Raw genomic sequence first — 27,887 nt, forward strand, 5'->3', positions numbered from 1 at the left:
GTATGTATTTATTCTGCCACTCACAAGTTGGCAGCGGTGTGGGGCACAGGTCTGTGTCACGTGTTCCCTGCTGGTCTCTCACTTGCATCCCTGTGCTTAGCTCTATGTACAGCCAGTGGTGGGGGTCCCCTCCCTAGATCAAACATGTAGTGTCCATACTCTTGGCTTGGGAACCTGGTTGCCTGGACTCGCCCATTCTACGGGGCATATTTACTAAAGTGAGTTTTAGAAATGGAGTTGTTACCCATAGCAACCAATCAGATTCTACTTAACATTTATCTAGCACCTTCTACAAGATAATAGCTAGAATCTGGTTTCAATGGACAACATCTCCACTTCTAAAACCTACATTTACCTCAGAGTGTGATGGTGGGAGAGACAGTGACAGCAGGAAAGAGTGCAGAACTTTGCTTTTAAGTATTATTCATTATTTTAATATTTTTAAATCATTTTATATAGGTGTTCTTTACAGTGTCTTGAACCTTTTCCTCACTGGATATCTATTGTTTTTTGGAATCCTCCACCAAAGGTAGGTAATGAATCTGTTTTCCTTTGATAAATATGGCCCTCATTCAGAGGCGGTCGGAGGATGCAAGCGGTCGCTCAGAAACTGGGTGGCCACTTGCATCCTGACCGCCCGCCTCTGTTTCGGTCGTTAGGCTGTGGGTTTACACCCACAGCTCTAACGACCGCTCGGGCGATGGTCGCGATGGTCAGAGACCATCGCGACCATCGGGGCTTACGACGAGACCCTAGGGTAGGGTCTCACTTGTTGTAAGCCCCGGAGAGCTTCTGGCTCTGTCAGAGCCGGAAGCTCTCCACTGACATCACTAGTGATGTCAGTGGGGCCTCCCCCAAACGGCAGACGTTCCCATAGGAACGCCTCCGTTTGGCCTGCCACCCCCCCGGCCCGCCTTCCAAACGGGGCAAGCTGTCAATCAACATCGACAGCTCGCCCCCTTTGGAAAGAGACCCGCTACGACCGGCGCTGTCGGTCGTAGCGGGTCTCACGCATGCGCACTGGCCAAACATCGAATTAAGCCCTAAGTGTGTGTGTGTTATAGTCAACATGCCTGTGTTTGGGATGCCGGCAGCCCAAATCCTTGCGACATAATCACGACACTGGTCAGAAGACCTCTATCAAATATTTTATGTAGCACACCCAACACGATTACAGCATGTGACCAATAATCAGCACCTGTCTATGAATACACACTATACCAGGCTAATAATTGTTTTGTGTGTACCCAATATTAATGATTAAGTACAACATTTGTTAAGTAGTTGGTAACTACTGTATGTTTCATATATTATTTACAGGAACAAAAATGAGTAATCATTCAAAGGCAGTGTGTGACATTATACATGCATTGCTGTCAAAACCTGATCAAGTAAATGAGCTAGGGCAAATGCTGGATTCTGGAATGCAGGCTCAAAAAAGAGACCACAGACAAGAAATTCCTGAACCTAGGGATGATTTATGCCCCACTACTTCTACTAGGGCACAAAGGGCCTGATTCAGACCCACTCGCAAGCGGGCGCACGTACGTTAGGCGTACGTACAAAATTATTTAAATTCAATGGCTCGCTCGTATTTTCGTTCGCATCTAAAATTCCTCCCTAAACTCAGGCGACCCCTCCTCTAACTAACGAGCGTGCGAAATAGCGAGCGTACATCCCCGAAATGGCTTGAAGGGAACGCACGCACAAGTGGCCTTGTCAGATGTCGATTACCTGCTCCTTTATTCTGCCTACCTCCCTCAATCGTATCATGCCAATCAATGTATCAATTAGCTCATTTTTTTTTTTTCAACACAATGCAAGAAACTTTACTCTTGTCCGTGTTTGTGTTTACCCGCAGAATACGTACGGATGGAACATTCGCTTTTATTGTTCAAAAAACATGTGAACCACAATTAAACAATTGTTCTATTGCTGTGGATCCCCGCATATTTTCCGGGGTTAATTTCTTTATTTAAATTTCCAAACGCATGTCACTGCATCAAGCCTATCATAACTCTCCAGAGATTTCTGGCCCTGTTGAACACATGACTCATACACTAACCAATAAAATTGCTCCTGTTAATTTCCAAAATACATTAGCCAATCAGAAATTTGGGCCACACTTTATCAAAAATGTTTTGTATGAAAAACTCCATTGCCATCATGAGAGCCTCCGCATTCACCAGGCGCGAGCTGCTGGTGCTTACGGAGGTGATGGATAGGCGGATCACCAGCCAGCCTCCACCCATCACCAACCGGCAGAAGCGCTCCGCGTATGCGGAGGCACGGTCCCGCCTGCGGTCGATGGGTTCACGCCGCAACATCGGGCAGCTTGAGCGCAGGTGGTCAGACCTGCAACGGCGAACGCCCCGCTTGCTGGCATGCTTTCGCATGCAGATCCTGGAAAGTAAGTGTTATGTATTGTGGTTTTCATGTTTGTGTTTGTGGGGCAAACTGCGTGTGCATGTTTTCCTGTCTGTCCTATTAATTATTTGTCCTCATATCTGCGTGTGCATGTTTTCCTGTCTGTCCTATTAATTATTTGTCCTCATATCTGCGTGTGCATGTTTTCCTGTCTGTCCTATTAATTATTTGTCCTCATATCTGCGTGTGCATGTTTTCCTGTCTGTCCTATTAATTATTTGTCCTCATATCTGCGTGTGCATGTTTTCCTGTCTGTCCTATTAATTATTTGTCCTCATATCTGCGTGTGCATGTTTTCCCTCTATTTCTGTTTTTTTCATTCTACTCCTTTTTGCATGTTTTTTGTTGCTGGTTTTTTTTTTTAAATTTGGGCCCCGGATTTGCCCAGAAACTAACCTCAATTTGTATTACATATTTTAGGAGGACAGCCAAGACTACGCCGTCACCGTCCGGCCAGACGGCGTTCCCGGCCACTATCCCCAACCCCCAGCCAACACTCCACCCCAAATATTTCCCCTATACCCCACTCCTCCCCAGCCTTCCCAGACCCTCTCCCGGAACTGTCGGGCCTCCTTCCCCTCCGTCCCACTTCCCCCTCTCCTCCACCCACCCCTCTTCCAATTACCCCCTCCCCGGAGTCCATCATTACCCCTCCCCGTTCTTTGGGGAATGAAGGCTCCTCCGAGGAGGAACATGGATGGACTTCCGGAGCTCCCGTTTTGGCTCCCGGTATGTTTTTCTTTCTCATTTTTTTTAACCACAAACTGTTTGTATGTAATCATGTGTCGTGCCTTTATTCGTGCTTGTTTGGTTTACTTTTGTTGATTTAGCAGTTTGCCTTTACCTCTTCCTGCTGATTTCAACATACACATATCACACCTGTGTGAATTTGTACATAGGCCTTGTATTTTTGCCAGCACCCCCTTTTTGTTTTGGTTTTTTTTTTTTCGGTTTAGGAGTGATTTCGTTGTGTTTTTGGTTTTTTAATGTGGATTCCCTATTGTTTTATTAATCCACACACTTTTCTCACCCACAGAGGAACAGAGGCGTCGTCAAGAGGTGGAGGATTGTGTTGGCCAGATGCGGCAACATGTAATTGGCCTTCTTGTGGCCCTTGACCGGCTGTCTGGCATCCTTCGCCAGTAGTTTTTTTTTTTTTGATTCGTTTTGTAAATAAATTTTGTAGTTCTAATATACGTTCTGGCTCATTCTTTTTTTTCCAAAACACAAATAGTTTTCCCTGACATAAGTAGACTGTTCCTGCACGGATTTCCATTTTTTAAAAGTTAGATTGTATTTTGTATTTGTATGTTAAACAGCCACAAGAAACACATAACAGTAACAATGTCATTTCCCTTTTTGGGTGTAGTGTCAATTAGATATTTCGCCAGTTTACAGGTTCCTAGTTGGTGTGCAAGCTGCTTAGGCCAATCTTCAAAATCCAAAGGTTTGGACAGGCTTCCTTTTGGTGTGGGTTGGGAACCTGCAAACATATTTCAGTTTACATCAACTGGTGTCAGTACTGGATTACCCCTTAGTCAATTGTAAGGTGTGTTAACCTGGCTACACTTGCTGTTAACGTCCAAAAAAAGGAAGACCATTTCACTCTCCAAACATTTATTCACAACTTAAATGAGAAATCAAAGTGGTCAGTCCCAAAACCAAAAAACACTGATAATCTCAAATCCAACACATACAAATAAAATATTTAATTTAAAAAAACAATCAAGAACTGGTTGACGAAGGACCATGCCAACATGATTCCACAAACATGGCGTTGCGATATGGGTTCCAGAATATATGGCCAAAATCACCAGATCCAGGTTTGGTAAGGGTAGCAGGAAGTAGTGAGCGTTGGAGTGGCAAAGATTATGTGAACAAACAGAAGATGGTGAAAAAATAAAAATAAATTAGATGTTCGCAAACAAACACAAACACATTAGGTATAAACACTGTAGTTTGGGTCAAACTTACCTAAAAAATCTGGCCACCACATCATCGCGTATGGCCCCCCCACATACTGACCTCCGACCAACCTCGGGGGGGCCATCCTCAGGTAAGGCATCCTCTGGCTGCATTGGGACACCACTCCTTATGGCGATGTTGTGAAATATCCCACACAGGACCACAATTTTCGACACCATATCCGGCAAATACATGAGCTCGCCACCAGAGCGGTGGAGGCATCTGAATCGGCCTTTTAAAAGGCCGATACAGCGCTCCACCACTTGCCTGGTGGCTGTAAGTGCGGAATTATACTCACTTTGTGGGCCTGGTGTGGGAGCCAAATAAGGAGTGAGCAGCCAGGACATGCAAGGGTATCCACTGTCTCCTGTGAAAAATAAGAGACAACATCAGGAACACTGTGTATCAAGCTTAACATTGTTATGTACTAAAGGTCTCCACTTACCCAGAAGCCACGCATCACCAGCTTGTAGGTTGGTTAATTTCTGCCATATCCCTGATTGCTGGATGACGAAGGAGTCATGTGCACTTCCTGGTAACTTAGCATTCAGGGACAGGATCTGGAGGGAGGCATCACATACCACCATTACATTCAGGGAGTGATAGTGTTTCCTGTTTCTAAATATTGCCTCCAGCCGTGCTGGAGGCTGAAGTGGTATGTGAGTACCATCCACAACCCCTATGATGTGTGGGAAGCCAGCTATTTGGTAAAAATTGGCCTTGGCCACACTAAGGGCACCCATATCCAAAGGCATTTGAATAAAATGATGGAGGTGCTTGAAAAGTGCCTCCATCACTGCCCTCAGGATCCGGGAAAAGGAGGATTGGGAGATGCCCGCCACTATTCCAACCGTTGTTTGAAACGATCCTGAGGCACAGAAATGTAACACCGCCATAAATTGCGTCAGTGGTGGTATTGCTGTTGGACTGTCAATTTGCCGCTCAAGATCACTTTCTATTAATGAGAGAGTGTCTATGATGATTTTGGGAGGTAGACGGTAGCGTCTTAAAACCTCATCATCGGGCATTCCAAAAAGGGTGACACGTGTTCGAAATATCTGGGGCCTTGCATGCCTACGATGCCTACGCCTGGGATGAGATTGAGGTTGGTCGGCTTCCGGGAGCATGGCCAGAACAATCCTCCCCAGATCAACCTGAAAATCCAAAATTTTAAAGTAAGGCTTTTGACCCACCCCAAAACTATATTAAAACAACTTAGCTTGATGATAGCATCCATTGCTGCTTACATGCCGGGGTATTGTCATGATACGTCCAAACTGAAAATAAACAACAAAATTACTTGACACATTTCACTCTGTGCATTTTTGTGGATACATTTTGTGCTAGACCAAAGTTCAAATATGCCAAACACCCATTTAGCAAAACCGCAAAGCGACATTTAACACAGTACATCAAAACGGGTCGAAATGTTGGCTTAAAAATGCGAAAGCTAAACCATCAAAAAGTTAGAATGATTATTAAGCTGTTTAAAATGTGCTAATTAGTTCGCTAATACAAGTCCCAAGAGTAACTACTAAAAATGCGCTAATTAGTTCGCTAATACAAGTCCCAAGAGTAACTACTAAAAATGCGCTAATTAGTTCGCTAATACAAGATAAAAAATGGACTTACCAAGAGCAAATATCTAAGATGCAAAATCAAAAGGTCTTTGGGGTCGAAAAAAAAAAAAATCTAAAATAGAATAAATTAGGTATCCAAAAATTACAAAATATACGAAACACAATGAAACAACAATTGAACAAAAGTTAGACTTCACAAAACTTACCAAATCAACAAACGAGGTCCCAAAAATATAAACCAACAAAGATAACGGGGAAAAAAAAAGCAAATCTAACCAACAAACGATTCAACAACCTCCAACTCCTTTCTACACAATCAATACACTCCAGCCAAGATAACCTCCAACAATCCAAAAACGCCACCTCGACTTGAGACACACCAAGCCATAAATTGTGTTTCGTTTCCCGCACAAATTAAGGAGGGATCATAGGGCCGCACAATCAATGATGCGGCCGCAAAATAAGGACGCATGTATAAATACGTCACGAAAACACATTCAAATTCTGGTGTATTTCTTGTTTGGACCGCAGACATGGCGACAGACCAGGGAAAAAATGCCCAAGAGTCAGGCGGTAAGTCTTTCATGCATTTTCTAACAACGATTAATTTGAACCATAAGATGAGGCAAGTTGTGATTTTGTGAATTCTGTAATTTTACACAAATAGGTGAGGAGGATGACATGGAAGAGGCTGCTGGGCCCAGTATTCCGGCCAAAGCGGCCAAAAAAAAAAGGCAGCCACATTTCACAAGAAAGGAGATGGAGGTTTTGATCCAGAAGTGTGTGGACATCCTGCCACAGGCAGACAGGAATATGAGTCTAAGCCAGAAGTGGAGAATGTGGGAAGAGGTAGCCGTTGCTGTCAATACGGTGGGTGATTATGTCCGTCTAGCCCGGGATGTCAAACGGCGGTAAGTAAACCCTTGCCCCCCCTAAAAACAAACCCCATTTTAAACCAAAGGATAATGGCTTCCATTTTTCCCCACAGATGGGGCGACTTCAAATATCGCCTAAAGCAAAAACTCGCGGACAGGGCTAGGCATGCAAGGGGGACAGGTGGGGGTCCCACCCCTGTGTCATTGGAGTTGACCGATTTAGAAGAGCTGGCACAGGGGTGTGTGCAGCCTGTGGAGGTGTTTGGCGTGTCCAACATGGATACGGACATGCCAGACTTTGCGGCTCCTCATGTTGGCCCAGGTAAGTATTGTGATGTCACCAACTCTGAAATGCTATTGTGCCAATATGTAGATTCTAATGTGACTCTTTTCTCATTTTTCAAACAGAGACACAGGCGGATGAGTCTGCTCCAGAGGGAAGCCTTGGCCGCAGAATTTCTGCTGGCTCTGCAGGGGAGGAACCAGTACATCCGGCTGAGGACCCTGCAGAAGCCAGTCCAGGGCGTGCCCCCTCGCAGGCAGTGGACCTCCTCACAGAACTCAATTTCAAATCGGATTTCCATACGGAGATTCTGCAGAGGATGGACGCCAGTCTGCTACGGGTGGCTGAGGCCCTGGAGCAAAATGCTGCGGCCAACGTGACCATTGGTCAGGCCCTGGCGGAAAATACCAGGGCCAACATCCGCATCGCCGATGCCCTGGAGCAGCTCGTTCGCCAGCACATGGTGGAGCCGACCTCCCTTCCTGCCGGAACATCAGGATCCTCCACCTCTGGCACAACATCAGCCAATCCTCCAAATGTGCCTAGCCCTGTGCCTAGTCCAGAGGCCACAACATCTGCCTCTGGACAGGCCAGCCCGATGGCATCCCGGACCCGGTCTGGCGCCCACCCTCCCCCATCCAAACGGGCGAAAAAACGGTGACAGCAATGGCCACTTTTCCCACACTCCTTCTGTGCTTGGCTCATATTCCTTTCTGGTCAAAACTTCCCTCTCCTTTCTTGTGAAATGTTTTTAAGTTAGTTTTGTACGTTTATGTTATCAGTTATTGATTTTTTTTTTTGGATAAAAAGTATCGTTGGCAGAAAAACAAAAAAAAAATATTATGCCAATTGGTTTGTGTTTAAACAATAAATTTATGACAAAAATCTGACATTGTATTGTGACATTATTGGACAAATGGGTTACATTTAATCCTGGCCCTAAAGGCAAAAAAGGACACCAAAAACCATTTCATTTGTCTAAAAAAAAGGCCTCTTGAAGGAACGTTTAAAAAAACACATAACGATGCAAATTGCACATTAAAAAAAAAAAGGGGGAGCTAATTAAAACATGATGACATTATTGTCACAATAGGCCATAAACAACAAATTGAGGCCAAAAAAAACCCCAAAAAATGTACGCCAATTGATTGTGTAATCCTGACATTAGCAGGTATGATTTCCACCTGCGTACGGTTTTGTGCTATCCCAATAAACTGCTTTCCAAACACATACCAAGCCGGTTTTCAATACAACACTAATTGCTTTTGTGACCACCCGCGATTAATCACTGCAACATCGTGGAGTCCCGGGACGGAGGAGAAGGCCATCGCCAATGTGGTAGAGTAATCCAGACCCTAAACTGTGCGAGCATTTTGAAGGGAAAGAGGATGTTCCAGTGACGTATGTGACGGTCCGAACACATTTTACGCTCGCATCTGCTAATGTATGTACGCCCCAAAAACGCCTCGCCACGCCTGCGTTTTTCCATCTCCACCCCCGTCAACACCCAAAAACGCCCTGTTCTGTCAATCACATTTGACATGTCACTTCCTGTACGCTATTTTAGGAACGACAGATAAAAAGCTCGCAATCTGCCGTACGCACATGCGCAGTGTAACACCGACGCATGCGCGGTTAGGCAACATCGGAACGCAACGAGCGTACTGCTGTTAACGAGTGGCTCTGAATGAGGGCCAAAGTGTAGAAAGTGAAGTAAGAAGTCTGTTTTCACGGAAAAGCCCACAATTTCATTATACAAGAAGTTCTGTGAGGAAAAGAAATGCTACTCATCCAAAAGCAATGCAAAGGTTAGGTTGATTTATTTGTATGTTTACTTATGTTTATAATTTTTTTTTACTTTGAAAATTACATTTGATTTGTCTTATTGTATTTTTATTTTATTTGTTTTTTAGTAATGTCAGGGGGCCACTTACATTCAACAAAGAACTTATCATGCTTCCTGGCCCCAATACGAATAGTGTTGTAAAGCAAGGATCAAAACAAGAACTATATGAAGCGGGTCACATAGTAAATGCTTTTGAATTCAACAAATATTGGAGTGAAGAACAGGTCTATGAGAATGTCAGAAAGGCATTCTCCAAGAAACTTACAGACGATACAGAGTATGTTTTGTTTTGATTTCCTATTCATTTAGTTTTGTCCTTTAAATTATATTTGAATGCTATTTATAATTATGCGTTTAATTTCAATACACTTTGGAGCTTGAAAAGGCAGTCCTTTATAGATTTGAGAAGTGTATTAACACAGCAACATTTTTTTAGTTATTTTTTTTTACTTTACATTTTCTTTTAGCATACATCTACTGATGCTTTGCCACAATAAACTAGTTAAGCCGTTACTGATGGAGAATCAGCATTTGACAGGCCTAATGATTTCAAAGATATTCAAGCAGAAATCCGTTTATATCCAGCCTTCAAAAGTACTTCTATACACTGAAAATAATGTTACTCATTATGTAAGTTAATGGTCTAATTTTTTATTTTTGGATTGTCTATTGTTAAATTTATATGTATGTGATATTTTGCATTACTTAATTTGTTCATTTTTAGGAGAGCTGCTTACTTGAAATAAATGAAAAGTTGACTCAAGACACTGTCAACAATAGCGAAACATTTGAGGACTCCATAATGCAATTTTTTGAGAAAACAGTTTCCCCTGATCATCATGTTTTTTCCTCTGTTGATTAATCACTGAAGACTGCCCACCAGGAGCTCTCTAATGACTCTCTTTGTGAGCCATCTAATGGGGCTAGCATTGTGACCATCCAGGGTCCTGCAATTATTGCTTCCCAAGCCACTGAAAACCAAGACAGCCCTTCTGGGCAATCCACATTTGCTGAGAATTACAAAGTAAGCATCCATTATTGCATAATAGTAGAAATGAAGGGAATATGGTAAAAAAAAAAAAAACCTAAGCTCATAATTTTGAAATTTAGGGCCGTATTCAATTAGGAGCGAAAAGTCAGAATCTGCGAAAAAGTATTTTGCCAGTAGAAACTTATCCTCATATTCAATTGTAGCGACTTTTTGCCGGTGCGAAAACGCAATGCAATATAATAGGCGAAAAAGATTTGCCTATGAATACCAGGTTGAAAAAAGTGTAGAATTGGGGTGCAGAGGTGCGGAAACCACTCTGCACCCTTTGTACACCCCCTGATGCTAACTGCGTTAAAACCCCCCCCAAAAAATACAAAGAACACCCCAAAAAAGCAATTTAAAAAAGGGGGTAGAAAAATTCAAAGTTGGGGGACAAACTTGTATGCCCCAGCTGTTTTTTTGTTTTAGCTAATTGCTGATGATGCGTTTTTATTGCTTTCTAACACTTTACTTTAGACAATTAAAAACATGCTTGCACCCATTTTCATGTACCCCAAATTTGATGGGAGTTGTTATTTTCACCAAAAAAAAACAACTAAATGCTATTCTTCACCACTTATGCAAAAATGCAAAATGCTCTGATTGAGACCATTTAAAAAACCCAAGCAAGGCTATTTGGGGGTATCCAGAGTGATCTCTAAAGTCAAAACATATTTTGGTGGGTGTCAGGCTGATTTCCCCAATTCTTCCATCACGTTTCGCCCGTTTAAGTTTTGCCGGGACACGTTTTTGCGTCTTCTGGAATTGAATATGGGGATAAGAGGGGAAGAACGCGATCATTTTTCACATGCAAAACTACCGATGTGGAGGGAAAAGTCTGGCATGTGAAAAGTCCAGACTTTTCGCCTGTAATTGAATATGGGCCATAAACTTTAAATTCTCTACAGTTTTTATAGTTTATATAGAATTAATCCTTATACCCAGGGAGGTCAGTGCATCAGTTGTCCACACCCAGGGTGCAAGTTCATGGGTGTGTGCATATGTGCTGAGTTGCTTTAACTTATTTTAATGACAAAACACTACAGTGCTGGCCTGTCATCAGGACAATATTTTCATGTGCCGACTTCCGATTATAAATGCATTCCAGATCCCCTTTGGTAATGGCAATTTATATGTCTCAGAGATAAGCGCTCAACATATTTAGTATGTGAAGCTGGTGGCTTATCACAGGAAACACCCCTATTCATGTAGTTTATGTTGAGCACTTACCACTGAGGCTTGTCAGTTGTCATTACCGCTGGTGAGTGCATGTGATTACTGAAGGCGTCTAATGAACAGACCGTCCTGCTGCTGGAGGGCTTCTGTGAAGCCACAGGGAGTGGAACATGCACGAAAAGCTGTTACATTAAAAAATAATGGGGGAATAGGGAGTAGGGGTTTGAGGGTAATGGAAGGAGGAAGGTTAGAGAGACACAGGGGGTAGAGAATGGGCATTAGAGATAAAAGAGGAAAGATAATGGGGGTTGGAGAGATACAGGTTGATATTGATAGTGGGTTTTGGAGACCTAGAAGTCAAGAGAGAGGGTTGAAGACACACTTGGAAATAGTGGTGCATGCAGAGAGGTGGTTCTGGTCTACTAGAAACCCCACCTTTTCAATGTTAATGAAAAAAATCAACCAGATGAGGCAGACACATATTGAAGATATTAGCTGTTGCACAAATTAATTATTTGAGTCCTCATATATTATAAAGCAGAGCGTGGATTTCTGGTTATCCAGAAATCCATTCAGTCAAAGACCTCTCATGGTGGCGGCTAGATTCCCTTCACTGAAAGGAAACTTATGACATCCCCAGGACATGTAATTGATACAATCGCAATGTATTCAATGCTGGCAGGTTTTCCTGCATTAGTGAAAGAGAGTAAGGTAAAATAGTGGAGTGTTTGTTTCAATCTGATGTGATGTATGCTATGTGAGGTAGTAACAGAAGATATAATTTACAGGATTATGTCAGGAAAAAGATGGTGGACAAACGGCATGTGTTTGGAATTATGCACGGATTCGCATGAGATAGTAATGCTGGCCATACACTTACACAATTTTGGGCCAATTGCCCGATTTTCGATGAGTCTTACGATGAATCGTGTAGAAATCGTGTATTTCTCCTTCATCCACTAGGGGACACTGGAGTTCATGACAGTGGGGTATAGACGGTGGTAGAGCAGAGCCTGGCACTTTAAATAATTTAGAAGTGTGACTGGCTCTTCCCCCTCTATGCCCCATCAGCCCCAGTTTTTAGAATGTGCCCGAGAAAGCCGGTCGCACATCAGGCTGTCTCCAGCCTTTCTCATATAATTTTTATTTTATATTTAACAAGTATTGAGGACAGGCAGGCTGCTTACTGTGGCAGTCTGCCTGCTACGTGGGAACCGCCGGGAAGGGCACCACTACGGCTTCTGCAGCCTGTGTCCGGTGATCCTATGGAGGGGGCACACATGGAGTCATCGGACCCTGCGAGGGCCCGCCACTGCTGACACCGGCATGTGTCCGGGTTCCTCACCGCCCCCTCAGCCCAGCATCCCGGCCGCAGCAGCTGTGAGTATATCCCACCACTCCTGGCTAGCTGGAGTGGTGGGCCAAAACGCTGGGCTCAGAACAGCACGTGCTGCACAGCCTTTCCCCTGGCAGCGTTGCTAACGTGGCAGTGTTGGAGCTGCTGATAAGACCCGCCGCTGCACTCGGCAGTCAGCGTCAGGGTCTCTGGCTTATCTTAGCCACTGTTCCCCCTCCTAATTATAGGAGGGGAGGAATACGCGCGGGCCCCTCTACTAAAGCATTGGTGACGGCACGGTTCTAGCCGCAGCTGTCACTGAAGACGCCTGTTTCTCCCTCCTCTATGCAGGGAGCGAGCCTGCTGCATCCCGCTACTCCCATAATGGGAGTCTACATGTACAGCCCTGCAATTATAGCACTGCATAGTGGGGCTGGGGAGGGGCTCAAGGAGCCGCTCAGCGCGGCTCTTTGTTGCTGCGCTGGGGCCCCTCTACAACATGTCTTGTACAGAGGGGAGCGTTGGTGACGTCACTGAGGATGCCGGCTCGTCCCTCCTTTATGCACAACAGGGAGGGAGACTGCCGCGTCCCGCTACTCCCATAACGGGAGTCTACAGCAGCTCCGCTATCTTTATACTATAGCCCTGCATAACGGGGCTGGAGGCGGGACTCAAGGGGAGCGGCTCAGTGCGGCTGTTCGTTGCCACGCTGGTGCTTGTATGAGAGAAGCACCAGTGCTGGCTTATGCCCAGAGCCGCTGGAGAGCGTGTCTGTTCTTCACAGCGCTCTCAGCTGTAGGTTGCTGCGCCGGTGCTTGTAGGAAGAAAGCACCGACGCTGGCTCTCACAATCAGTTATGCCTGCCTAGTAAACGGGCTCACTGTTTCCAGCTTGGCCAGTTCCCCCTCCTCATTAATGAGGGATGTAAATGACTGCTTTGCTGGACAGACTTTCTCACCCCGCCCTGCTGCACAGCAGTGTGCACGTCGGGGGTCATGTCTGGCAGTGCCTACATAGCGGTGTCCCCGTTAGCATACGGGGGTGATTTTCTCAGCGTGTGACCCCCCCTCAGAGGTTTACCGCCATTAATGTGGCGTTGGGGGCCGGGTTTCGCGGCAACCTGGCCATGTCAGTATCCGCTCGGCTCCTGCTATGTTGCCTGCTCAGGCTGTCAGCACTCTCTATAGCTATGGAGAGGAATAGGGAGCTCTAAGCAGGGCCCTCTGTATTAAGCACCAGCACTGGCTTCACGGGGGCTGTAACTACTAGTCCTCATGTCTTGCAGGAGTGGACTGTCTAGTGTCTAAGAGCTACCGAGACAGTCACAAAATGGTGCCTCCTCTGTTAGAGTGGAGGAGACAATAGCCGTCCCCACGACGCTAAGCCACTGTGACCAATCAGCCCCCCAGGGGGGCTCCTCCTTCTCCCCGGTCTTGCTGGAGAGGAGACCGCGGCAGCCCACTGCTCCCATAGCCGTGATCTTGCAGCGCGACCCCGCAATTTTAAAAGCAGGGTCAGGCCTGGTTAGTACTTGGGTGTTCGCTTCGGCAGCACATATACTAAAATTGGAACAATACAGAGAAGATTAGCATGGCCCCTGTGCAAGGATGACACGCAAATTCGTGAAGCGTTCCATATTTTTAATGCCTGGGAGTACCAGGTGCTGTAGAAGTATTGATGGTACTGAAATCCCGCTGTTTAGGAGACCACGGCGCATGCCTCTGTGCCTCGGTGTGCTCCTTGTAGTACTGCTATTTCATAAGCGGAGCTCTCATTAAAGGCAGTTCATTATGAGGATGCTGTTGCTAGGCATAGCAGACAGCACACTATATTATATATCCGGGTGTGCTGTCTCCCGCGGTGGCCTCTGGTGATTAGGCTTCTATGTAATCTTCCCCTATACAGGTATATAAATATATTTATATACTAGGTAAGATATCTGTGTCAATACACATCCAAATATTATATGTGCTCACTTTTGCAGCACATACACTAATACATATTATGGCCCTGATTCAGAGCCGGACGTTCTGACCAGAGCGCTCGCTCTGAATCAGGGCTCACCTCCATTAATATGGAGCGTCCTCCTGGACGCTCGTATAGCCGTGGGTCACCACCCACAGCATATACGAGCGTGCAGGATGATGGTCGCGATGGTCTGGACCATCGCAACCATCGCCACTGCGAGCAGAAGCCTGCGGTTGAGTTTTTCAACCGCAAGCCCTGGAGTGATTTTGGCTCTATCAGAGCCAAAATCACTCCCACTGACATCACTAGTGATGTCAGTGGGGCCGGCTTCAGACGGTAGGCGTTCCTTTGGGAACGCCTCCGTCTGGCAGGCACGCCCCCGGCATGCCCACCAAAGGGGGCGTGCTGTCAGTCAACATCGACAGCACGCCCCCTTTGATGAGACACTACGAGCGAAGGAAAGTCCTTCGCTCGTCGGGTCTCGCGCATGCACACGACGGAGCTCCCTCCGTTGTGCGCATGCGCAGTGCAGACCCACTTGCGAGCGGACAGCCGCTCGCGAGTGGGTCTGAATGAGGGCCTATATGTGCTCGCTTCGGCAGCACATACATTAATACAAACTTGACCAATACAGTCCCTGTTTTGATAGCGCTACAGGGACAAAGGTCAGCACTATGGTTAGCCTTGCTAGCCTCATAGTGTGTTGGATTATATACCAACTTGTTTGCTTCTTGTAGTTCAGCCTGCAAGCACACACTGAACACGCCCAGTCTTGTCTGATCTCGGAACTAAGCAGAGGGGAGACAGCAGCTGTAGACTTGTAATGTACATGTTCCAGAATGTACTCTGCCCTTGTCCCACCCAAGGTCTTTAGTCAACCAGGGTTAGCACATTTTTGCGTCCCATCCCCAGGCATATGCCTCACATTGGCTCGCCTTAAAGAGGAGCAGTTCTCTTCCCATGCACATACCGTACATTATAGTGTGGTCTTAAAACCTTTCTCACCAGCTTTCTGTGCTTACCTTAGAAGGTATGCATGTGTGCATATATATATAAAATTATCTTAGGTGTTCCCTTAGGTAGCACATACAGGAAGAGGATACGCACGGCTGGTGTAGTGGTTGGCATTGCTGGCTCACAGCACTGAGGCAGTCTTTTTGATTCTCTCTTCAAAAAAAAAAATCTATATATATATATATTGGTATTTTATACTAAGCCCTGTTATAGAACATATACATGCTGGAGTGAATTTTGCTCTTGGGCTCAGTTCCTTCCATGGCTCTAATTATCGCTCATATTCTAATAAAATATTTTCATCACCTACTAAACTTGTATGTAGGTACGCGTATGCATATGTGGATATCACTTTTTGGGCCTGATTCAGAGCCGTTCGCTATTTGCGGTCGTTCGTTCAAAAACAAGGGGTGGCTATTCAAATGATCCGTTCGCAAATTGCAGTCTGTTCACACCTCTAAGTCTGAACGAGCGTGCAAAACATACGCTCGTTTATTTGTTAAAAACGCCCCCTGGCCGCTCGCACCATACGTCATGTCCGCTATTTATTAGATTAATCGAGTACATCGACCAGCGTATGAACTGCTCGCTATTCTTGTGGTTGGTTTTTTCAACCGCTATTTTGCGAGCAGTTCTGAGTTTAAAAAAACCAAGTGACGTGGTCAATGACGCTGCTGTATTAATTATGCACTCCCTTAAAACGCCCGTTTTGACCTTTAAGCACGCCTGCGTTCGAATTCCACTCCCCCGTTTACAAGCACCTTCCCCTGTTACCACCCACATACGCCTCATTCTGTCACTCAAATTAGCAGGCACTCGCTATATAGCGTACAAACGATTTTCGGCCGCACTGACTGGTTCGCGCATGCGTACTAAAAACCGTACGCATGCGCAGATGTGCGAACATCGCTCGGAACGAGCGTACGGCCGCTAGCGAGCGGCTCTGAATGAGGGCCTTTATCCTTACCGTAAGAGCAGCGGTAGGATCTGTTCTTACCAGTTTTATGTCTGATTCCACAATCATTAGGTTTACCTATAATGCCATGGATGGGAAGCCACCTGGGATTACCAGAAGCTGTAGGCTATATCCATACATGTGCTGCGGCTTACATAGTGATAGTCACAATTCCCTAAGGCATTGCTTCTAGTATGGACTTTATACATGTCCTGGGGCCTCATTGTATGTCCTCACAGGTATATAAAGATATGTACTTACACCTTCCTGGGGTTATAGTTCGGTTCCCATCAGTCTATATCTAAGGCACCCCGTTTTGGGGGACTTATCATCATTACAGTGGTGCATTTGGTAGTAAACTTAAAAGACACCCATTCCTTGTATGAATATTTCCTAATAATTGAAAAAGAAACCCCTACTGGGGTTATCACTACTGATATATCCCTTCTTTGCTTGGGATAACCAACGTGTTCTATGTTTAGGTACAGGACCCTTCTTAGTATCGATTCCGGTACTCCATATTATGTCGCATATCTCAATAAAATGCGTCTCTAAAGGGCCCTTAAGTACGATTCATATCTTGAAGGCCTAGGACCACCCGCCGATATAGGCAGGGTCAGGCCTGGGTTGTATTCAATTGGTGGGCATAATATGCACTTCACCATTATAAATATTTATGTAAGGATACTTACACTAGCAGACCACTTTTGGGGTATATGTATAATCTAACACGGCTATACAGATACACATCCCTAATGGAACAGGCTCAGGTATAGAGTCCTGTTCTACGGCCTTCTTGTCTCCACTAACATTTTGCTAGTTTCCACAGTATTTTCTACTGCACATCCCCAGACAGAAATCTGTGCTGTAGAGCATTGGTCTTAGCCCACTGAAGCTACTCCCTATACCTAACGTGGCAGACTGCTCTGTGATGGTAAAGGTCAGTGACATTCTACATAGCGTCCAGAGGGCTTCTGGTCGCTCACAGGTGAGACCTTACAAATGCTTCGGATGATGCTCCTATTTCATGCAACCTGACATACATAGCTTTATTCTCCCTTACGCACCCTAGCTGCTGTCCTAGCAGCCATCCGCTCTTTTAATCAGCTGGCTCTTCACTTTAGAGCTTCCCTGGTGTGTGGGTGCATAATTACAACATTGAATTAGCGACGCTATTCTACTAGAATCTGTTGGGGTTATGGACTGAAGCGCACCTATAGGCTAGTGCACATCTTTACATAAGTGTGATACATGCAGGGGACCTGGTTGGGTTCCTGTTCAGTATCAGTTGATATTTTTATCACACTGACATAGTTGTCCTAGTGCTCTGGCCTTGTTGTATGGGATGCTTCCCTATATTGGTAGCTCTCCCTGGGTGGCTGTTGCATTCGGCTGTTTTACTGCTAGGTTCCTGGTTGTTTTCATACTAAGGGCTCCATTTACAAACGAAATATAACCCCTTTAGCGCTCGCTAAAGGGGTTATACCATCTTGCTGTATTTAGTAAACAGCGGTAATCTTAGATTACCGCTGTTTGTACAGCATCGCTCTCGCCATCTAAAAGATGGCGAGAGCGATGCGGGCCCCATTGCCGGCAATGGAGACCCGGCGGTGCCTTTCCGGCTTCAACGAAGCCTTCCAGGCACTGCCGGGTCTCCCTGTCATGCACATGCGTAGACGGACCGTCGCGCATGCGCATGACCCTGGAGCCCTGTCGCTGGCAGCGTTAGACTGCCAGCAGCCCAGCAGAGGACCTCGCTGAGGACGAGGTTTCCGCTGGACTTCGCGGGACCTCGCCGGAGGGGTAAGTATTACTAAATACCAGTGGAATTTTTGTTTGTATCACAGTGATACTAAACGAAAATTCCCGCTGGTATTTCCCTTCGTTTGTAAATGGGGCCCTATGTTCGGACCAGCAGTTGGTACTAACTACGCACTTCCATCATGTTATAAGTTGTCTGTTGTTTTCCTTTTAGCGGCAACGTTTCAGTTGCTGTTTTATCCCTGTTTTCAGAATGGGTTGTACTTCCGTCTCACCCTCTGAAAGGTATTGTAGTCTCAATCCTCTCTCTTTCGCCTCTGTCTCATGTCCAGTGGGATCTCCACTCGTTGGAGACTTCTATGGTCTAACCTTTCCACTCGTTAACAACTTTGTTGTAGGTGGACCTCAAAGATGGTTCGGGGCGACTGTTCAGTCTTGTCTTTTGCCTCCCTGCATACTATTTGTTCGGAGTCTGGACAGGATTAGCTCCATATCTGTATATTGATATTGTTATACTTCTATATATTCAATTTTGTCCAGCAGTGCTGGGATTCTGCTGTCTGCGGCTGTTGCAGCTTCCTGTTTAGACTCTAGTACGGTTCTCGAGTTTGTTCTCGTTTACTGCCCTTCTCCTAGGGATTTTTGTTGGGTCTCTCTGCTACCAACGGTCCGGTTTGGTCTATTTTCAGCTGAGATTACAGATTATGACGTTTCTCAACTGTGTTTGTTCTCTCGCCAGCTATTCTGTTCCTTTTGACTTACGCTGTACGTTGTGGAAGTTTCTGTGACTGTTAGTGATGAATAGTGTTTTTCTCCTGTGCTTTACGACACTTGCTCCTCAGCTTCAGCTGGGCCACAGGTTCTAGGCGGTCCCTGTTTCGGTTTGGCCCAGGGATCATCAAGTTCTCCACGCTTCCCACCCAGGAGGTTGGCTTTGGGACGTCCCCACTGTCTTGAACTCCAGTGTCCCCTAGTGGATGAAGGAGAAAACAGAATTTTGGTCCTTACTGATAAATCCCTTTCTCCGATTCCACAGGGGACACTGGATGCCCGCCCTGCACTGCGTACCTGCCGTTTTGTTTGGTACCTTCTATAGTTGTGTGACTGCATGGTTCCCTGCAGTGGGTTCCTCTGTTCTCCTTCAGTCGGTCTTGTTCTGTTCTGTGGTCTTCTCCTTTTCCTTGTTTTTCTGTTGTCCTCCGTCTCCTCTTGGGCTCAGGGCCTGATTCAGAGCCGGACGCTCTGACCAGAGCGCTCGCTCTGAATCAGGGCCCTCCTCCATGAAAATGGAGCGGCCTCCTGGCCGCTCGCATAGCTGTGGGTGACCACCCACAGCATATGCGAGCGGCCAAAAAGATGGTCGCGATGGTCTTGACCATCGCGACCATCGGACTTGCGACGGAGACCCTGCGGTAGGGTCTCGCTGCCGCAAGCCCAGGGGTGATTTTGGCTCTTTGGTGCGAGACCCGGAGCGATGGAAAGCCCGTCGCTCCCCGGGTCTTGTGCATGCGCACGACGGAGCTCCCTCCATCATGCGCATGCGCAGTGGGGAACATCGACCCGCTTGCGAGCGTACTGCCGCTCGCGAGCGGGTCTGAATGACCCCCTCAGTTCTTAAACTGGGGCTGATGGGGCATAGAGGGGGAGGAGCCAGTCACACTTCTAAATTATTTAAAGTGCCAGGCTCTGCTCTACTACTGTCTATACCCCACTGTCTTGAACTCCAGTGTCCCCTGTGGAATCGGAGAAAGGGATTTATCGGTAAGTACCAAAATCCTGTTTTTTGCAGTAGGATACGATCCGATGCGTGCTCCCGCAGCTCCTAAAATGGACCGTATGATCAGATGTGCAGCCCATATGGTCCATCGTATCATGTGCAGGTCATACCATGTATTTTGTGCATTCGATGCATCGTGCGTCCATTCATGTCATTTCAATGACTTTTTCCTGATAAGCGCGTGAGGCACACAGATCGTGTGCAAAGAAAAACAAATTGTGCCGCCGAGACTGCCAGGGAGCTCCGGGGAGTCGTATGTGAATCTTATCTTAAGCTGGTCGTGCAGGTGTGTGGCCAGCATAAAGCCCTCATTCAGGTGGTGGCATGTCATGTCGCTGTGCCATCTCCAGAATTCAGAAGTACACCACCAAAATTTTATTTATATCCAAGCATATACACATTTATCTTATTTTGAACTGTTTTAACACAAATCTGAACATGAAAATCAACTAGCCACTTAATGAATATATATATATATGTTATTAAAAAAAAAATTATTTAATTGTACTTGGTTTTATATTTTTTGCATGTTTTTTATGATGCATTTTTCCTTTTTTTGTGAGGCAAAGTAGACTAACAGTTGATGTTCTTTGTCAAAGGTGATAGCATTTTCTAGGCTCCTAATGCTTTATTTTTTGTCTGTTTGTTTTTCCGAATTGCCCTATTTGAATGCTGACCAAATTTTCATCATTCAGACATTACACAGACCTATTTATGGATGGGCTACCAGTTTCAGATGAGGACATCGCATGCACTGAAGAAAGTGTAGATCACAATCAAAATAAAGACTGGAACAGGTAAAATGTATTCTCATGTATTTTTTTTTATCCCTTTGACATAAACATTAGTTTAAAAGAATCAAAATGTTTTCAAGCTTATATGTATACAGTACATATATATATATAAAAGAGCAGTGTCACACAGTGACTTCAAAATAGACTTTTAATGTGATAAATTGAATAGCAAAATGACCGACGTGTCATTTTGGTATGTGATTTATCACATTAACAGTTTACAGCGCTACACATTCAGAGGGCAGAATGCTTGTGTATATTTATATAAAAGTGCACACTCCCCTGACTGCTGACAAATTGGGGTCAATCCTATTCCATGCGAAGAGCAAACAGCATTTATTTTGTGAAGAGGGTCTCGGGTCATCTGTAGCATGCTCCCAGAGAACATGTGGAAAGTACTGCACTATCTACCCAGAAATCCTACTCAAGGGACTATAGATATGGTATACACAATATAAAATTCTTTGCATGTGCATTTGCTGCGCCAAGCACAATATGATATTTAAACGGGTGTAGTCATAGATCCAGTGGAGTAAATTTGTAGTGTTGGGCACAGGTTCAAAATTATGCTTTGGGCCCCAACTCCTCTGTCCCACCCCAAGTTCGCAATAGGCAACACAGTAGTAGGTGACCATAAGAGGCAAAGGGTGGCAGGGAAAGGGAGAGTTGTGGCAAAAAGGAAAACGTGACCTAGACAGGCAGAAGGTGACAGGGATAGGCAAAGGTTGACATGGAGAGGGTAAAAGGTATATACAGTGGGTGACGGACAGGGAGAGGGTGAAAGGTAGACAGCGGGTGACTTACAGGGAAAGGGTGATGTGACCCTGTGCAATGCACAAGCTACATTGTCGCTAGTTCTCCTGCTGCGTAAATCTGCTGTGGGCTTCTAATAGCTATACTTTTATTTAGATAGTTATTACAGTTTTATATTGAGGTAATGGCTGTGTTTTATTATTATTCCCAACTTGTTTTGCACAGTTTAACTGTCAATCTTTTTTAAAAAAAATATGTAAATGTTTTTCTACAGCTTTGCGGAGTGTCACTAGTGCACGGTGGGCCAGCTCCAAACTTTCTCTCACCAGTGTTATACAACACCCTGACCTGTGGTTGGGAAAATACTCCGCTCGGATTACAAAGTCTAGGAGATGTGGAAGCAAAAGAAATTATGCAGAAGGTAAAAATCTTAGGTATCATTTTTACAATTTTCTTCTAGTTAATTAGGTGTGTGTTCTATTTTATTTTAACACACACATAACAATTACTAATTTACTTATCTACCATTAGTAGTGTCATGTTGAGCTATAGATTTATCACCTTTTTTGTTTTGTTGAATTTCAGATAATCAATACTACATCAGTTGACATTCTTCAAGAGGTGGTATATGAAAACTGCATGCTCCTTAACCTTGCTGGCTGCCTCCGTGTAATTAAGACAGTTGAAGATAAACACCAAATAGTGCAAGACTACTTGCATTGGTATTTACGGGGTAGAACAATGCGTTCTCAAGAAAGGTAATAAAACGACTAAAAATTATAAATAATAGTGCAACATTCTTTTAGGTGCGTGGAATTTTCAAGTGGTCTTATTATGACTATATTGTGTATTTTACTGTTAATTAGAAACCATTACAAGTTGCCTTGTATGCAATAATAATTTATAAAGATAAAATAGATGCAAAATATTTTTTTTAGTATCTGTAAAATTATATTTGTTACTGTATTAGTAGATTTAATTAAACAAAACTAAATATAGTGATTAAAATTAAGATTGAATAATTGTGGATGGTTTACCTTTTTAAGTAACTCTAGTGCGAAATTGCAAAAATAGAGTTTTAATAAAAACTTTGTAATTTCTTATTCTTTTTTTTATTTTGAATAATTTCATTATAGCAAGAGTACAAGTGCCAGCGGCCCATACAAGTCCAGACATTCAGGCACTTATGGCTAGTGATTCTATAATTGCTGGGATGCTTGGTTAGGCTTGCTGGGACCTGCAGTCCCAGTGTAAAGAATAATATTTGTAATTTTGACTGTTCAAACTCCGCGCCCAGCGCCCGGGAGCACAGTCCCTGGCTTTTCCACAGGTCTTGGTCTTTTCCTAGGGAGGGGGTACTCCTTTATTAGGGGGAACCTTTCCTAAGGAATTCAAGGCCTGGGGTAACCACTTTTGAGATTGGTTAATGTGTTAACAAGGGAATCCCGTGGTATTTTTCTGCCATGGCATCACCCCCTGACTGCCTGAGCCTGTTTTTGGATAATGGACTAATGTGGCTATTACAGTTGTAAGCAGTATGGCTCACTCATAATGTGTAGATATATTTTTTATTTTCAAAACATATTAATGGCTAACCTATTATTGCATAAATGTTTTCATTTTAGATTTAAAGAGGGACTAAAGACTTTAGGTGTCCTCGATGCAATGACAGCACATCCAGAGTTATTTAAAAAGGCATTCATCTGGACGAGGGATGTGATGAATGCAGATGATATGTCCGCTCTCTTTAAAGTATCATATAGTGCAGTATGTAGCAATGCCAGATTTTTGGAAGAGCGAACTATTGGCTATTGGCGAGATTTTCTTCTGGATTGTGAAGGTTCGTATATTACACGAAGTAAGCTCTAGATTGTTAATACTTATCAATGCATATCTATATGTATCTGTCTCTCTATCAATCTATCTATATGGAATACATACGGATGAAAGGCATTCGGGATGCCTGCGGTCAGAACATAGACATTAGCAATCTGATGCTCAGGATCCCAACAACCATTGGATAAGTATAATAGCCCTCTTCCCCCTAAGCCTTCCTACACAATGCCTAACTTTAAAGCTGCGTACACACTGGGCGATTAAAGTGGACGACTGTATGATAACGATAATGGACTTTATCATCCATTTTTTCACCTAAACGATGAATGATAACGACGAACGACCAACGTATTCCCGCAGGTCGTTCATCTTTATTGTTCATCGGGCAAACATGCAGGCCAACCTGACAATATTGTCAGGTTGCTGCATGTTGAGGAATGGGGGAGAGAACCCGGTGCTGAATGATATTGTTAATGATATCGTTCAGTGGCTGTGCTCAATGTCAAGAACGACATCCTGCCGGGGACACACTAGACTATATCACTCAGGGAGAATATCGTCTAGTGTGTATGCTCCATAACCCTCCCACCACTGCAGCCTAACCCTTAACCTTCGCTGTAGTGTCCAAAGCTAACCCTACCCAGTTATTGCTTAAATTTAAGCCTCTTCCTTAGTGCATAACCCTAAACCATGCTTGTTAGAGCCTTACCCATCCTCCTTGCTGCCTCACCATATCGACCCCCCCTTCCCAGCCTAACACGAAGCCTCTAGTACCTAAACCTAACATCAAAACACTGCACCCACATGGCTTAACTGTAACCCAGAACAACATAATTACAATCGATATGCTGGCTGTTGGGATTCCCAAAGCTACAATGCTGTTCCCGGAAACTTCACTGAGATATTGTACAACATCCACAGAAGTGCAGAACTCAGGTCATAATCAATGACGAGTGCCAATGTTAGATTTCAACATTTCATTCCTCTTTTATTTAGGACTGCTTTCTGAATATAAAAGAAAACATAGAAAATTCTTACCTAATATTCCCAAAGAGAACCACCCACGTGCAGTGCGAACACCGGAATGGGACCCAACACCCATCCAGATTCCAGAGACACAAGAACATGACGTCAGTTACTAAGTGCCTGACTCACTGTGTCTACCCCATTCCCAAGGAAATTAACATAACACCTTAACTTGAAAGAGTACAATAAATGAATGAAAAATTATATGTCAAAAACTGCAGTACAATGCATTGCAAAAGCTTTGTCACACATTAACACAAATTATAATGCCTACTCACATTGGGGGGAGAATTCAAGTCAACGCAATTGTGAATAGCTGCAGGAGGGAGCTCCCGAAGCTATTCAATACACCAGTGTTTAGACTAGGGGTGTGCACCGGCCACTTTTCGTGTTTTGGTTTTGGATCTGGATCTTTCTTCGTGTTTTGGATCTGGATTGGTTTTGCCAAAACCACCCTTCCGTGTTTTGGGTTCTGGGTTTTGTGTTTTGGATCTGTATTTTTTTGAAAAAAAGCATAAAAACAGCTAAAATCACAGAATTTGTAGGTTTTTCTGCTCCTATGCTATTATTAACCTCAATAACCTTAATTTCCACTCATTTCCAGTCTATTCTGAACACCTCACACCTCACAATAGTGTTTTTATGTCCAAAAGGTTGCACCGAGGTAGCTGGATGACTATGCTAAGCGACACGAGTGGGCGGCACAAACACGTGACCCATCTAGGCGTGAAACTGCAGTGGCAGACAGGATGGCAGTTTGAAAAACTAGGCCCCAAACTGTACATAATGCAAAGAAAAAAAAGAGGTGCAAGATGGAATTGTCCTTGGGCCCTCCCACCCACCCTTATGTTGTATAAACAGGACATGCACACTTTAACAAACCAATCATTTCAGCGCCAGGGTCTGCCACACAACTGTGGCTGAAATGATTGGTTCGTTTGGGCCCCCACAAAATAAGCTGGCAATTAATCTGTCCCTGCACAAACTGGCTCTACGGAGGCAAGATGTCATCCTCATCCTCCTCATCCACCGATTCCTCACCCTCTTCAGTGTGTACATCCTCATCCTCACAGAGTATTAATTTGTCCCCGCTGGAACCACAGGTCCCTCTGTACGTTCTGGAGGCTGGTCTCCCTGGAAGAGTTGATAATTCATTTTATGAACATCATCTTCTCCACATTTTGTGGAAGCAACCTCCTATGCCTTTCGCTGACAAGGTTCCCGGCTGCACTAAACACTCTTTCGGAGTACACACTGGAGGGGGGGCAACTCAGGTAAAATAGGGCCAGTTTGTACAGGGACCTCCAAATTGCTTCTTTTTCCTGCCAGTACAGGTACGGACTGTCTGACATGCCTACTTGGATGCTGTCACCGATGTAATCCTTTAACACGCTTGTCGCTGCTGCTTTGAGGATGCAAGTGCGGCTACAGCCCACACAATTCACAAAGACAGAAAAAAAAAAAAGAATATTTTTATTGATTGTGGAGCGCACTTTGAGGGTTACACCACCCTTTAATAGACAGACGCACGCTTGTCGCTGCTGCTTTGAGGATGCAAGTGCGGCTACAGCCCACACAATTCACAAAGACAGAAAAAAGAGGAAGAATATTTTTATTGTTTGTGTAGCACACTGTGAGGGTGTCACCACCCTTTAACAGACAGACGCACGCTTGTCGCTGCTGCTTTAAGGATGCAGGTGCGGCTACAGCCCACACATTTCACAAAGACCGAAAAAAAAGAACAATATTTTAATTGTTTGTGTAGCACACTTTGAGGGTGTCACCATCCTTTAACAGACAGACGCACGCTTGTCGCTGCTGCTTTAAGGATGCAGGTGCGGCTACAGCCCACACAATTCACAAAGACAGAAAAAAGAAGAAGAATATTTTTATTGTTTGTGTAGCACACTTTGAGGGTGTCACCACCCTTTAACAGACAGACGCACACTTGTCGCTGCTGCTTTGAGGATGCAAGTGCGGCTACATCGCACACAAGTCACAAACACATTAAAAAAATAGTTTTTTATTTTTTGGAGCACTTTGAGAGTTACACCACCCTTTAACAGACAGACGCACGCTTGTCGCTGCTGCTTTGAGGATGCAAGTGCGGCTACAGCCCACACAATTCACAAAGACAGAAAAAAAAGAACAATATTTTTATTGTTTGTGTAGCACACTTTGAGGGTGTCACCACCCTTTAACAGACAGACGCACGCTTGTCGCTGCTGCTTTAAGGATGCAGGTGCGGCTACAGCCCACACATTTCACAAAGACCGAAAAAAAAGAACAAGATTTTTATTGTTTGTGTAGCACACTTTGAGGGTGTCACCACCCTTTAACAGACAGACGCACGCTTGTCGCTGCTGCTTTGAGGATGCAGGTGGAATCTAGACGGGATTTGGAACCGGGGACACACTACCTCCATCAATTGTCTAAATCCCACTGCACTAATGGCGGATACCGGACGCACGTCTAACACCAACATAGCAGTCAAGGCCTCAGTTATACGTTTTGCTTCAGGATGACTGCTGTCGTACTTCATCCTCATCGCTAGGGACTGTTGGAGGGTCAATTGTTTAGTAAAAGTAGTGATGTTCCTACTTCCTCTCTGGGATGATGAACAACTCCCAGCAGCAGCAATAGCACTAGGAGGAAGTGGTTCTTGATCTTTCCCTATTTTATTTTTATCGGAGAAAGTTTGGTCCTCCATTTATGTTATATTGATATATACGTGCGGCTAAAGCGCACACAAACACAGAAAATATTTTTTTATTTTTGCTGGAGAGTAGTGCACTTTGTGGGTTACACCACCCTTTATGAAATGAGCCAGCCGGCTCTTTACTTATGGGACACAGGCGCACGCTTGGCGCTGCTCCTTTGTTGATGCACATGCAGCCACAGTGCACACAAGTCACAAACACAGAAAATATATATTTTTTTGGTTTGGAGTGTACTTTGGGGGTTACAGCACCCTTTAACGGTCAAGCCAGCCGGCCCTTTACTTATGACACAGGCGCACGCTTGGCACTACTTTGTTGATGCACGTGCGGCTACTGCGCACACAATTCACAAACACAGAAAATAATTTTTCTTTTGGTTTGGACTGGAGTGTACTTTGGGGGTTACAGCACCCTTTAACGGTCAAGCCAGCCGGCCCTTTACTTATGACACAGGCGCACGCTTGGCACTACTTTGTTGATGCACGTGCGGCTACTGCGCACACAATTCACAAACACAGAAAATAATTTTTTTTTTTGTTTGGACTGGAGTGTACTTTGGGGGTTACAGCACCCTTTAACGGTCAAGCCAGCCGGCCCTTTACCTATGACACAGGCGCACGCTTGGCACTACTTTGTTGATGCACGTGCGGCTACTGCGCACACAATTCACAAACACACAAAAAATATTATTTTTTTAGCACTTGGGGGGAGCACCCCTGATGGACAGAGCACCCCCTGGACAACACTACAACACCCCTTTAGGAC

General features: G+C 44.7%; 1 non-coding gene and 1 pseudogene across 1 annotated transcript; both read left to right on the forward strand.

The window, feature by feature from the left end:
* The first annotated feature begins 1,298 nt into the window (after nt 1-1,298).
* The window catches only part of LOC148475102 (uncharacterized), a 29,265-nt pseudogene continuing 2,676 nt past the window's right edge, over nt 1,299-27,887 (forward strand).
* On the forward strand, nt 14,054-14,160 carry LOC148475103 (U6 spliceosomal RNA). Its single transcript, XR_015872781.1, has one exon. It is a non-coding gene; the product is annotated as a U6 spliceosomal RNA (small nuclear RNA).

This window comes from Taudactylus pleione, unplaced genomic scaffold, assembly GCF_031769625.1.
Source record: "Taudactylus pleione unplaced genomic scaffold, aTauple2 ptg000778l, whole genome shotgun sequence".
Lineage (NCBI taxonomy): Eukaryota > Metazoa > Chordata > Amphibia > Anura > Myobatrachidae > Taudactylus > Taudactylus pleione.